This window comes from Neodiprion pinetum, chromosome 5, assembly GCF_021155775.2.
Source record: "Neodiprion pinetum isolate iyNeoPine1 chromosome 5, iyNeoPine1.2, whole genome shotgun sequence".
Lineage (NCBI taxonomy): Eukaryota > Metazoa > Arthropoda > Insecta > Hymenoptera > Diprionidae > Neodiprion > Neodiprion pinetum.
In genome coordinates this window covers 6,622,952-6,637,022 of record NC_060236.1, presented here as the reverse complement: position 1 = coordinate 6,637,022, position 14,071 = coordinate 6,622,952, and the positions used below count along the sequence as shown (strand labels likewise).

Below are 14,071 nucleotides of genomic sequence, written 5' to 3'. Positions count from 1 at the left end.
AAGAATTTATTCCAGCACTTTTCAAAATCGCGAAAATTTTCGCTAAAAATACAAAGGGGTTAACCTTCCTTTTTTTTTGACCGAAGAATCTTCCGTCTCAGAATTGATTTGTATAGCCCTTTCCCGACCAATTGGACCCCCAGGAACTTAGAAAACGCAGCGAAAAGAGCGTGGGACCAACAGGAGAGAAATGGCGAGCGAAAAAGCACCAGCTGAAAAATGTCGAAAACACAGGTTCTCGTTTTCTGGCTGTAACTTTTGATCCGTTGATCGCAGCCTATTGGGACTGCGCCCAATCGACTTCTCTCGCGAAATTACGTCCGCCTAGTGCCAGAAAGAATTTATTCCAGCACTCTTCAAAATCGCGAAAATTTTCGCCAAAAATACAAAGGGGTTAACCTTCCTTTTTTTTTGACCGAAAAATCTTCCGTCTCGGAATTGATTTGTGTAGCCCTTTCCCGACCAATTGGACCCCCAGAAACTCAGAAAACGCAGCGAAAAGAGCGTGGGACCAACAGGAGAGAAATGGCGAGCGAAAAAGCACCAGCTGAAAAATGTCGAAAACACAGGTTCTCGTTTTTTGGCTGTAACTTTTGATCCGTTGATCGCAGCCCATTGGGACTGCGCCCAATCGATTTCTCTCGCAAAATTACGTCGGACTAGTGCCAGAAAGAATTTATTCCAGCACTTTTCAAAATCGCGAAAATTTTCGCCAAAAATACAAAGGGGTTAACCTTCCTTTTTTTTGACCGAAAAATCTTCCGTCTCGGAATTGATTTGTATAGCCCTTTCCCGACCAATTGGACCCCCAGAAACTCAGAAAACGCAGCGAAAAGAGCGTGGGACCAACAGGAGAGAAATGGCGAGCGAAAAAGCACCAGCTGAAAAATGTCGAAAACACAGGTTCTCGTTTTTTGGCTGTGACTTTTGATCCGTTGATCGCAGCCCATTGGGACTGCGCCTAATCGATTTCTCTCGCAAAATTACGTCGGACTAGTGCCAGAAAGAATTTATTCCAGCACTTTTCAAAATCGCGAAAATTTTCGCCAAAAATACAAAGGGGTTAACCTTCCTTTTTTTTTGACCGAAAAATCTTCCGTCTCGGAATTGATTTGTATAGCCCTTTCCCGACCAATTGGACCCCCAGGAACTCAGAAAACGCAGCGGAAAGAGCGTGGGACCAACAGGAGAGAAATGGCGAGCGAAAAAGCACCAGCTGAAAAATGTCGAAAACACAGGTTCTCGTTTTTTGGCTGTAACTTTTGATCCGTTGATCGCAGCCTATTGGGACTGCGCCCAATCGATTTCTCTCGCAAAATTACGTCGGACTAGTGCCAGAAAGAATTTATTCCAGCACTTTTCAAAATCGCGAAAATTTTCGCCAAAAATACAAAGGGGTTAACCTTCCTTTTTTTTTGACCGAAAAATCTTCCGTCTCGGAATTGATTTGTACAGCCCTTTCCCGACCAATTGGACCCCCAGGAACTCAGAAAACGCAGCGAAAAGAGCGTGGGACCAACAGGAAAGAAATGGCGAGCGAAAAAGCACCAGCTGAAAAATGTCGAAAACACAGGTTCTCGTTTTTTGGCTGTAACTTTTGATCCGTTGATCGCAGCCTATTGGGACTGCGCCCAATCGATTTCTCTCGCAAAATTACGTCGGACTAGTGCCAGAAAGAATTTATTCCAGCACTTTTCAAAATCGCGAAAATTTTCGCTAAAAATACAAAGGGGTTAACCTTCCTTTTTTTTTGACCGAAGAATCTTCCGTCTCAGAATTGATTTGTATAGCCCTTTCCCGACCAATTGGACCCCCAGGAACTTAGAAAACGCAGCGAAAAGAGCGTGGGACCAACAGGAGAGAAATGGCGAGCGAAAAAGCACCAGCTGAAAAATGTCGAAAACACAGGTTCTCGTTTTCTGGCTGTAACTTTTGATCCGTTGATCGCAGCCTATTGGGACTGCGCCCAATCGACTTCTCTCGCGAAATTACGTCCGCCTAGTGCCAGAAAGAATTTATTCCAGCACTCTTCAAAATCGCGAAAATTTTCGCCAAAAATACAAAGGGGTTAACCTTCCTTTTTTTTTGACCGAAAAATCTTCCGTCTCGGAATTGATTTGTGTAGCCCTTTCCCGACCAATTGGACCCCCAGAAACTCAGAAAACGCAGCGAAAAGAGCGTGGGACCAACAGGAGAGAAATGGCGAGCGAAAAAGCACCAGCTGAAAAATGTCGAAAACACAGGTTCTCGTTTTTTGGCTGTAACTTTTGATCCGTTGATCGCAGCCCATTGGGACTGCGCCCAATCGATTTCTCTCGCAAAATTACGTCGGACTAGTGCCAGAAAGAATTTATTCCAGCACTTTTCAAAATCGCGAAAATTTTCGCCAAAAATACAAAGGGGTTAACCTTCCTTTTTTTTGACCGAAAAATCTTCCGTCTCGGAATTGATTTGTATAGCCCTTTCCCGACCAATTGGACCCCCAGAAACTCAGAAAACGCAGCGAAAAGAGCGTGGGACCAACAGGAGAGAAATGGCGAGCGAAAAAGCACCAGCTGAAAAATGTCGAAAACACAGGTTCTCGTTTTTTGGCTGTGACTTTTGATCCGTTGATCGCAGCCCATTGGGACTGCGCCTAATCGATTTCTCTCGCAAAATTACGTCGGACTAGTGCCAGAAAGAATTTATTCCAGCACTTTTCAAAATCGCGAAAATTTTCGCCAAAAATACAAAGGGGTTAACCTTCCTTTTTTTTTGACCGAAAAATCTTCCGTCTCGGAATTGATTTGTATAGCCCTTTCCCGACCAATTGGACCCCCAGGAACTCAGAAAACGCAGCGGAAAGAGCGTGGGACCAACAGGAGAGAAATGGCGAGCGAAAAAGCACCAGCTGAAAAATGTCGAAAACACAGGTTCTCGTTTTTTGGCTGTAACTTTTGATCCGTTGATCGCAGCCTATTGGGACTGCGCCCAATCGATTTCTCTCGCAAAATTACGTCGGACTAGTGCCAGAAAGAATTTATTCCAGCACTTTTCAAAATCGCGAAAATTTTTGCCACAAATACAAAGGGGTTAACCTTCCTTTTTTTTTGACCGAAAAATCTTCCGTCTCGGAATTGATTTGTATAGCCCTTTCCCGACCAATTGGACCCCTAGGAACTCAGAGAACGCAGCGAAAAGAGCGTGGGACCAACAGGAGAGAAATGGCGAGCGAAAAAGCACCAGCTGAAAAATGTCGAAAACACAGGTTCTCGTTTTTTGGCTGTAACTTTTGATCCGTTGATCGCAGCCTATTGGGACTGCGCCCAATCGATTTCTCTCGCAAAATTACGTCGGACTAGTGCCAGAGAGAATTTATTCCAGCACTTTTCAAAATCGCGAAAATTTTCGCCAAAAATACAAAGGGGTTAACCTTCCTTTTTTTTTGACCGAAAAATCTTCCGTCTCGGACTTGATTTGTATAGCCCTTTCCCGACCAATTGGACCCCCAGGAACTTAGAAAACGCAGCGAAAAGAGCGTGGGACCAACAGGAGAGAAATGACGAGCGAAAAAGCACCAGCTGAAAAATGTCGAAAACACGGGTTCTCGTTTTCTGGCTGTAACTTTTGATCCGTTGATCGCAGCCTATTGGGACTGCGCCCAATCGACTTCTCTCGCGAAATTACGTCCGCCTAGTGCCAGAAAGAATTTATTCCAGCACTCTTCAAAATCGCAAAAATTTTCGCCAAAAATACAAAGGGGTTAATCTTCCTTTTTTTTTGACCGAAAAATCTTCCGTCTCGGAATTGATTTGTATAGCCCTTTCCCGACCAATTGGACCCCCAGGAACTCAGAAAACGCAGCGAAAAGAGCGTGGGACCAACAGGAGAGAAATGGCGAGCGAAAAAGCACCAGCTGAAAAATGTCGAAAACACAGGTTCTCGTTTTTTGGCTGTAACTTTTGATCTGTTGATCGCAGCCTATTGGGACTGCGCCCAATCGATTTCTCTCGCAAAATTACGTCGGACTAGTGCCGGAAAGAATTTATTCCAGCACTTTTCAAAATCGCGAAAATTTTCGCTAAAAATACAAAGGGGTTAACCTTCCTTTTTTTTTGACCGAAAAATCTTCCGTCTCGGAATTGATTTGTATAGCCCTTTCCCGACCAATTGGACCCCTAGGAACTCAGAAAACGCAGCGGAAAGAGCGTGGGACCAACAGGAGAGAAATGGCGAGCGAAAAAGCACCAGCTGAAAAATGTCGAAAACACAGGTTCTCGTTTTTTGGCTGTAACTTTTGATCCGTTGATCGCAGCCTATTGGGACTGCGCCCAATCGATTTCTCTCGCAAAATTACGTCGGACTAGTGCCAGAAAGAATTTATTCCAGCACTTTTCAAAATCGCGAAAATTTTCGCCAAAAATACAAAGGGGTTAACCTTCCTTTTTTTTTGACCGAAAAATCTTCCGTCTCGGAATTGATTTGCATAGCCCTATCCCGACCAATTGGACCCCCAGGAACTCAGAAAACTTAGCGAAAAGAGCGTTGGACCAACAGGAGAGAAATGGCGAGCGAAAAAGCACCAGCTGAAAAATGTCGAAAACACAGGTTCTCGTTTTTTGCTTGTAACTTTTGATCCGTTGATCGCAGCCTATTGGGACTGCGCCCAATCGATTTCTCTCGCAAAATTACGTCGGACTAGTGCCAGAAAGAATTCATTTCAGCACTTTTCAAAATCGCGAAAATTTTCGCTAAAAATACAAAGGGGTTAACCTTCCTTTTTCTTTGACCGAAAAATCTTCCGTCTCGGAATTGATTTGTATAGCCCTTTCCCGACCAATTGGACCCCTAGGAACTCAGAAAACGCAGCGAAAAGAGCGTGGGACCAACAGGAGAGAAATGGCGAGCGAAAAAGCACCAGCTGAAAAATGTCGAAAACACAGGTTCTCGTTTTTTGGCTGTAACTTTTGATCCGTTGATCGCAGCCTATTGGGACTGCGCCCAATCGATTTCTCTCGCAAAATTACGTCGGACTAGTGCCAGAAAGAATTTATTCCAGCACTTTTCAAAATCGCGAAAATTTTCGCCAAAAATACAAAGGGGTTAACCTTCCTTTTTTTTTGACCGGAAAATTTTCCGTTTCAGAATTGATTTGTATGACCCTTTCCCGACCAATTGGACCCCCAGGAACTCAGAAAACGCAGCGAAAAGAGCGTTGGACCAACAGGAGAGAAATGGCGAGCGAAAAAGCACCAGCTGAAAAATGTCGAAAACTCGAGTTCTCGTTTTTTGGCTGTAACTTTTGATCCGTTGATCGCAGCCTATTGGGACTGCGCCCAATCGATTTCACTCGCAAAATTACGTCGGACTAGTGCCAAAAAGAATTTATTTCAGCACTTTTCAAAATCGCGAAAATTTTCGCCAAAAATACAAAGGGGTTAACCTTCCTTTTTTTTTGACCGAAGAATCTTCCGTCTCGGAATTGATTTGTATAGCCCTTTCCCGACCAATTGGACCCCCAGGAACTCAGAAAACGCAGCGAAAAGAGCGTGGGACCAACAGGAGAGAAATGGCGAGCGAAAAAGGACCAGCTGAAAAATGTCGAAAACACAGGTTCTCGTTTTTTGGCTGTAACTTTTGATCCGTTGATCGCAGCCTATTGGGACTGCGCCCAATCGACTTCTCTCGCGAAATTACGTCCGCCTAGTGCCAGAAAGAATTTATTCCAGCACTCTTCAAAATCGCAAAAATTTTCGCCAAAAATACAAAGGGGTTAATCTTCCTTTTTTTTTGACCGAAAAATCTTCCGTCTCGGAATTGATTTGTATAGCCCTTTCCCGACCAATTGGACCCCCAGGAACTCAGAAAACGCAGCGAAAAGAGCGTGGGACCAACAGGAGAGAAATGGCGAGCGAAAAAGCACCAGCTGAAAAATGTCGAAAACACAGGTTCTCGTTTTTTGGCTGTAACTTTTGATCTGTTGATCGCAGCCTATTGGGACTGCGCCCAATCGATTTCTCTCGCAAAATTACGTCGGACTAGTGCCGGAAAGAATTTATTCCAGCACTTTTCAAAATCGCGAAAATTTTCGCTAAAAATACAAAGGGGTTAACCTTCCTTTTTTTTTGACCGAAAAATCTTCCGTCTCGGAATTGATTTGTATAGCCCTTTCCCGACCAATTGGACCCCTAGGAACTCAGAAAACGCAGCGGAAAGAGCGTGGGACCAACAGGAGAGAAATGGCGAGCGAAAAAGCACCAGCTGAAAAATGTCGAAAACACAGGTTCTCGTTTTTTGGCTGTAACTTTTGATCCGTTGATCGCAGCCTATTGGGACTGCGCCCAATCGATTTCTCTCGCAAAATTACGTCGGACTAGTGCCAGAAAGAATTTATTCCAGCACTTTTCAAAATCGCGAAAATTTTCGCCAAAAATACAAAGGGGTTAACCTTCCTTTTTTTTTGACCGAAAAATCTTCCGTCTCGGAATTGATTTGCATAGCCCTATCCCGACCAATTGGACCCCCAGGAACTCAGAAAACTTAGCGAAAAGAGCGTTGGACCAACAGGAGAGAAATGGCGAGCGAAAAAGCACCAGCTGAAAAATGTCGAAAACACAGGTTCTCGTTTTTTGCTTGTAACTTTTGATCCGTTGATCGCAGCCTATTGGGACTGCGCCCAATCGATTTCTCTCGCAAAATTACGTCGGACTAGTGCCAGAAAGAATTCATTTCAGCACTTTTCAAAATCGCGAAAATTTTCGCTAAAAATACAAAGGGGTTAACCTTCCTTTTTCTTTGACCGAAAAATCTTCCGTCTCGGAATTGATTTGTATAGCCCTTTCCCGACCAATTGGACCCCTAGGAACTCAGAAAACGCAGCGAAAAGAGCGTGGGACCAACAGGAGAGAAATGGCGAGCGAAAAAGCACCAGCTGAAAAATGTCGAAAACACAGGTTCTCGTTTTTTGGCTGTAACTTTTGATCCGTTGATCGCAGCCTATTGGGACTGCGCCCAATCGATTTCTCTCGCAAAATTACGTCGGACTAGTGCCAGAAAGAATTTATTCCAGCACTTTTCAAAATCGCGAAAATTTTCGCCAAAAATACAAAGGGGTTAACCTTCCTTTTTTTTTGACCGGAAAATTTTCCGTTTCAGAATTGATTTGTATGACCCTTTCCCGACCAATTGGACCCCCAGGAACTCAGAAAACGCAGCGAAAAGAGCGTTGGACCAACAGGAGAGAAATGGCGAGCGAAAAAGCACCAGCTGAAAAATGTCGAAAACTCGAGTTCTCGTTTTTTGGCTGTAACTTTTGATCCGTTGATCGCAGCCTATTGGGACTGCGCCCAATCGATTTCACTCGCAAAATTACGTCGGACTAGTGCCAAAAAGAATTTATTTCAGCACTTTTCAAAATCGCGAAAATTTTCGCCAAAAATACAAAGGGGTTAACCTTCCTTTTTTTTTGACCGAAGAATCTTCCGTCTCGGAATTGATTTGTATAGCCCTTTCCCGACCAATTGGACCCCCAGGAACTCAGAAAACGCAGCGAAAAGAGCGTGGGACCAACAGGAGAGAAATGGCGAGCGAAAAAGGACCAGCTGAAAAATGTCGAAAACACAGGTTCTCGTTTTTTGGCTGTAACTTTTGATCCGTTGATCGCAGCCTATTGGGACTGCGCCCAATCGATTTCTCTCGCAAAATTACGTCGGACTAGTGCCAGAAAGAATTTATTCCAGCACTTTTCAAAATCGCGAAAATTTTCGCCAAAAATACAAAGGGGTTAACCTTCCTTTTTTTTTGACCGAAAAATCTTCCGTCTCGGAATTGATTTGCATAGCCCTATCCCGACCAATTGGACCCCCAGGAACTCCGAAAACTTAGCGAAAAGAGCGTTGGACCAACAGGAGAGAAATGGCGAGCGAAAAAGCACCAGCTGAAAAATGTCGAAAACTCAGGTTCTCGTTTTTTGCTTGTAACTTTTGATCCGTTGATCGCAGCCTATTGGGACTGCGCCCAATCGATTTCTCTCGCAAAATTACGTCGGACTAGTGCCAGAAAGAATTTATTCCAGCACTTTTCAAAATCGCGAAAATTTTCGCTAAAAATACAAAGGGGTTAACCTTCCTTTTTTTTTGACCGAAAAATCTTCCGTCTCGGAATTGATTTGTATAGCCCTTTCCCGACCAATTGGACCCCCAGGAACTCAGAAAACTTAGCGAAAAGAGCGTTGGACCAACAGGAGAGAAATGGCGAGCGAAAAAGCACCAGCTGAAAAATGTCGAAAACTCAGGTTCTCGTTTTTTGCTTGTCACTTTTGATCCGTTGATCGCAGCCTATTGGGACTGCGCCCAATCGATTTCTCTCGCAAAATTACGTCGGACTAGTGCCAGAAAGAATTTATTTCAGCACTTTTCAAAATCGCGAAAATTTTCGCTAAAAATACAAAGGGGTTAACCTTTCTTTTTTTTTGACCGAAAAATCTTCCGTCTCGGAATTGATTTGTATAGCCCTTACCCGACCAATTGGACCCCCAGGAACTCAGAAAACGCAGCGAAAAGAGCGTGGTACCAACAGGAGAGAAATGGCGAGCGAAAAAGCACCAGCTGAAAAATGTCGAAAACACAGGTTCTCGTTTTTTGGCTGTAACTTTTGATCCGTTGATCGCAGCCTATTGGGACTGCGCTCAATCGATTTCTCTCGCAAAATTACGTCCGCCTAGTGCCAAAAAGAATTTATTCCAGCACTTTTCAAAATCGCGAAAATTTTCGCCAAAAATACAAAGGGGTTAACCTTCCTTTTTTTTTGACCGAAAAATCTTCCGTCTCGGAATTGATTTGTATAGCCCTTTCCCGACGAATTGGACCCCCAGGAACTCAGAAAACGCAGCGAAAAGAGCGTAGGACCAACAGGAGAGAAATGGCGAGCGATATTTATGATTTATTTATGATCAATACGTGATGCATACTATAAATTTTATAATTTTCTAGGAAACATACTAGATTATTCACAATAATCGGCTATAATATGACAATAAAAGAATTGTTCGTTTCGATATGGGATTTTATTTGACATGCAGTCTTTATATTTCATAACATCAATATTCAGAATTAGGAGTAGGAATAGGAGTGGGATCAGGAGTAGGAGTAGGAGTAGGATCAGAAGTAGGAGTAGGAGTAGGAGTTAGAGTAGGAGTAGTAGTAGATGAAGAAGTTGGAGTAGTGGGAGTTGGATTAGGAGTTGGAGTTAACGTAGAAGTAGGAGCAGTAGAAGTAAGAGTAGTAGTAGTAGGAGTAAGGTAGGGTAGGGTAGAGTAGGGTACGGCAGAAGGTAGGGGGTAGGGGGTAGGGTTGCCCCCATCGCCACCCCACCACAGCTTTACCCCACCACCCCATCACTCCACTACCCCAACACCCCAACAACCCATGACCACACCACCCCAACACCTCACCACCATCGCACTAACTTCAATCACCTTTGACGACCCCCGTCCTTCTCGTCGCCCTCGATCAGCCGCAAACACTTCTTACCGCCTTCGACCACCTCCAGCGACCACCGCTGACCATCTCGGGTTATACCTTGAATAGTAATAAATATTTTCAGTATAAGAACACGTCAAAAATATTGTGTGAGGATTTATATAATTATTTATTAAATTAATAAAATAATAAATCTTATCAGCGCATTTATAGCTACTGAATTTGTGCTTGAACGAAGAAAAATTTAAATGATTTATTGTAAACATGACAAGTTCAGAAAATTTCATATAAAATATAATCAACCTTGCTACCAAATATTATAAAAATGTTATAAAAATAAAAAACTCACCATGCATAAATCCTCGTCCTTCTCCTCCTTGTCTTCCTCCTCGTCCCGCACGATCACCCGTAACCACCTCTAACCACCTCCGACCACCTCCAACTACCGCCAACCACCTCCAACGACCACCACTGACCACCTCGGGTTATACATCGAACACTAATAAATATTTTAACTATTAGAACACATCAAAAATATTGTGTAAGGATTATTATAACTTTTGTATTGACACATTTCACCAAGAAGATTATGAGAAAATTATAAAAACTTATAGAAATTTTACTATCGCAATGATAGCCACTGAAGTTGGGCTTGCGCAAAAAATGAATTGCAATAATTTATTGTAAACGTGACAAGATTAAAAATTTTAGTAAAATATAATTACAATTGCCATTAAATAATATAAAAATGTTTTACTCACCGAGCACAAATCCTCGTCCTCCTCTTCCTCGTCCTCCTCCTCGTCCTCCTCCGCTACCACCGGCAACCCCCGCCAACTACCTCCAAGGACCACCGCTAACCACCTCGGGTGGTTATACCTTGAATATTAATAAATATTTTCAGTAAAATTTAGAACACTCAAAAATATTGTGTGAGGATTAATATAATATTTTTATTGACACATCTTACCAAGAAGATTATGTGAAAATTATAAAAAAATATAGACATATTATTATCGCATTGATAGCTACTGAATTTGTCCTCGCACGAAAAATGAATCGAAATAGTTCATAGTAAATGTGACAAGTTCAAAAAAATGTGGATAAAATATAATTACAATCGCCATTAAATGTTATAAAAATGTTATACTGACCGTGCACAAATAGTAACATAGCTTTTTGTTAATGGTTCACATGAAAATAGTTGATTATAATTATTTGTTTTGTACTATTATCGTATACAAATGGTTAAAAACTGAAAGCAATTAATAATTATACAGATAAATATTCAAGTAACACCGAAAAAAGGTCAATAGTAAAATCAGATAATGGAGAAAAAATATTTCTCATGTCGGTTCAAAGTGGAAACCGGGTTTTTCAAATGCTGCCATATGAAAGATCGGGAAAAGTACAAATATTTTTATTTTTTAAATCAATCAAACACGACAATTTTTAAGCGAAACGTTTATTGTCGGTTATTTCTTCTCTATGGGAGATAACTAACGAAGCTTTTTAAAATTTCAAGTGTATTTCAACTCACATTTGGAGAGTAACAGAAAAATTCACTTATCATCAATTATCGCCAAATGGCGAAGTTATTAGCAGGCCAATGAAGCGCCTCGCCGCTGAAATCCCGAATTGACAGGAAAGATGGAGTGCATAATTTCTGTCTGAAATGTAAAAACTAAAATTGCTTTGAATTGACACATATTTTTATCAACGATGAACTACAAAACTCATAAAAAAAATGTTAAATCACATTCATTTTGGTTCCGAATTTTCTTGGTAAAAATCGTTACTTTTTACGTTTGAGCTCGACAATTAATATTATATCACGGTTTTTTGGGTTATTTCGGTAGATCGATAATAGAATGGTGCGCGAATCAAAAATAACTAGTTTTAAAACACTCTCTTGTTAAAGCTCGCTCGGGGTCGGATGCCTAGTGTAATTGGTTTTTGTAGGGAAGACATAGTTGTAGGGGAGACTGGGGCACGATGAGTCCCCAAAAAATTCTGGTACTTGCTTCATAGTATACAGAATGAACACTGTGTTTGTGCAACTGACGCAAACCGAATCTACCTGTAAGATTTTTTCTATATAATGGTACAAATCACGTTTACACATGCATGTAAGTATAACGTATTGTGATTTTATGACAATAAATTTCGTCAAAAAATACCACAGAACAATCAGCTAAGTGCTGAGAGATTTGAAACACTACGCACAGCAATTCTAGCTCCAATGAACGACGTTATTGTCATGTATTCCTATGCATACAATGCCAACCACTCATCAATTGCAATTTGTTGATCCTGGTCGTTCGATTTTTTTTCCGATCCGACGATAGTAGAAAACATGACATTTTCAATAATCAAACTTGTAAACTTGAAAATTAGTCCGGAAGGTCAAAAGTCATCAGGTCAAGGACCTGGACAGCCAGAACTACGGAGCGCTTTTCCTGGATGTCAAAATCCTCAGATGGAGGACCTGGACAGCCAGAACTACGGAAAATTAGTCCGAAGGTCAAAAGTCACCAGGTCAAGGACCTGGACAGCCAGAACTACGGAGCGCTTGTCCCTAAAGTCGAGTTTCATCAGGTAGCGTACCCGGAGTCCACAAACCACGGAGCGCTAGTCCTGGAAGTTGATTTTCACCAGGTAGCGGACCTGGAGCGCTTGTCTCTGAAGTCGAGATTCACCAGGTAGCGGACCTGGAGCGCAGAAACTACGGAGCGCTTGTCCTGGAATTCGAGTTGCTCCAGGAAGTGAACCCGGAACGCAGGATCCAGGAGGAAGAGAACCCGGTACACGAAATTTGCGGAGCGCGATTCTCATCCGTCCGCGCTACGGCGCGGTTGTTTCCAGACTGAGGAATTTGGCTAGCTCATTACTGTAGATCGATGACGTCAAGAGAAAAAAAATTTTGAGTGACGTCACTTTCCGAACAGCCAAACATCCGACATCCAAACTTTGGTTTCGCACTTTAATACTATGCATGATGTATGACGTATGATGATGTATCATGTATGATGTACGATAATATGATATGATGTATGATGATTTTAGTTTTCACATTTCAGACAAGAAATACGCACTTTATCTTTCCTGCCGATTCCAGACTCAAGCGGTTTGGCCCTTCGATGGTCAGCCGTTGACTTAAGATATATTCTTTAGTTAACGGGTCAGCTAATAACGCTGCCGTTCTGCAACACTAGGATGATAAAAATTTTTGCTCGTACCTTTCAAATGTGTGTTGAAATACACTCGAAGTTTTAAGAAGCTTCGTTCTTTCTGTCCCTATCAAAAAAAAAAAAAAATCGCCGACAATCATCTTTTTAGGTCTTTAAATCAGGACACTGCGTTTAATACTGTCTCATATACGGAGCATCCATTTCGTCTCGATCAAAATTAGCGCATCCGTGATGTATTACAGTTACTCTGAATTTTTTTCCATACACTTTACGAAAAACAAATCTCCTTCTCTACCCAACGTGAAGTATTTCACTTGCGACTAGCTAAAACAGCGTTTCGATTCTATGCCTCCGAAAATTCAAGATCGAGAGAGAAAATGAAAAGTCGTTGGAATAATTATGAATATTAATGTGATGGAATACATCGAGCGCGTGTCGAATAGAATCCCATTTCGAAATGAATAATTCTTCTATTTTCATATTATAGCCGTATTATTGTAGATAATCTAGTTTGTCTCCTGGAAAATTATAAAATTTATAGTATGCATCACGTTTTAATCGTAAATGGATCATGTATATTAATGTCGTACATGGACCGCATATACATATACATATACTTTTTGGTCTCCGCATCATTATTACATCTGATCTGTTATTATTCATGATCTATGTATACATTCTTTCCTCGGGTACCTAAACTTTATTTTGGAAGTAATTTATTCTTATTAATTTATTGTATCGCCGGCCTGGGCTTACCATTGCGAAGACTGTGTTACTCGGAAGGTGAATGCAGCCAGCATCATGTCGAAATCGGTAACTCTCTGATGTTCTGCAATGAGTTCTCAACTGTACCATTGGAACATCTCAGGGGGCGAAAGCGCACGACGATTTTCGGTTGTCACACCAAAGCCCATTAAGGCAACTGTCGTTATATTATTCAGGCAACGTTCGATTTCAGGTCGACTACCTGGTGAAACTCAACTTCCAGGACAAGCGTTACGTGGTTTCTGCGCTCCCGGTCCGCGAACTGGAGAAACTCAACTTAGATAGCGGAGGAAGTGAAGGACGAGGTGGACTAGGAGGACAGTGGTAGTCGAAGGTGATTGAAGGTAGTCGGCGGTGGTAGGTGGTGGTAGCGGGTGGTAGTAGGTGTTAGGGGAGCTGGGGGGTGGTAGGGGGTGGCTAGAGGTGTTCGGTGGCGGTAAGAGGTGTTTGGAGATGGTCGGAGGTGATCGGTGATAGTCGATGAAGACGAGGATGACGAGGGGCGGAGGGGGTCGTAGGAGGTAAAAGAGGCTGAGGGGGACGTGGTGGATTCGGAGGTGGTTGGGGGTGGTTGGTGGTGGACGCGGTTACGTGTCTTCTCACGGGCTGGTCAAGCTGATCGACATTTCTAAGTCACAGTCGACAAGTAGTCTTATA

General features: G+C 42.3%; 1 long non-coding RNA gene across 1 annotated transcript; it reads right to left on the bottom strand.

The window, feature by feature from the left end:
- Positions 1 to 9,403: 9,403 nt before the first annotated feature.
- Positions 9,404 to 14,034, bottom strand: LOC124220736 (uncharacterized). The gene is made up of 4 exons (XR_011177093.1): positions 13,406 to 14,034; positions 10,220 to 10,337; positions 9,808 to 9,957; positions 9,404 to 9,557 (listed from the first exon to the last, which is right to left on the bottom strand). It is a non-coding gene; the product is annotated as an uncharacterized lncRNA (long non-coding RNA).
- Between the last annotated feature and the right edge of the window lie 37 nt (positions 14,035 to 14,071).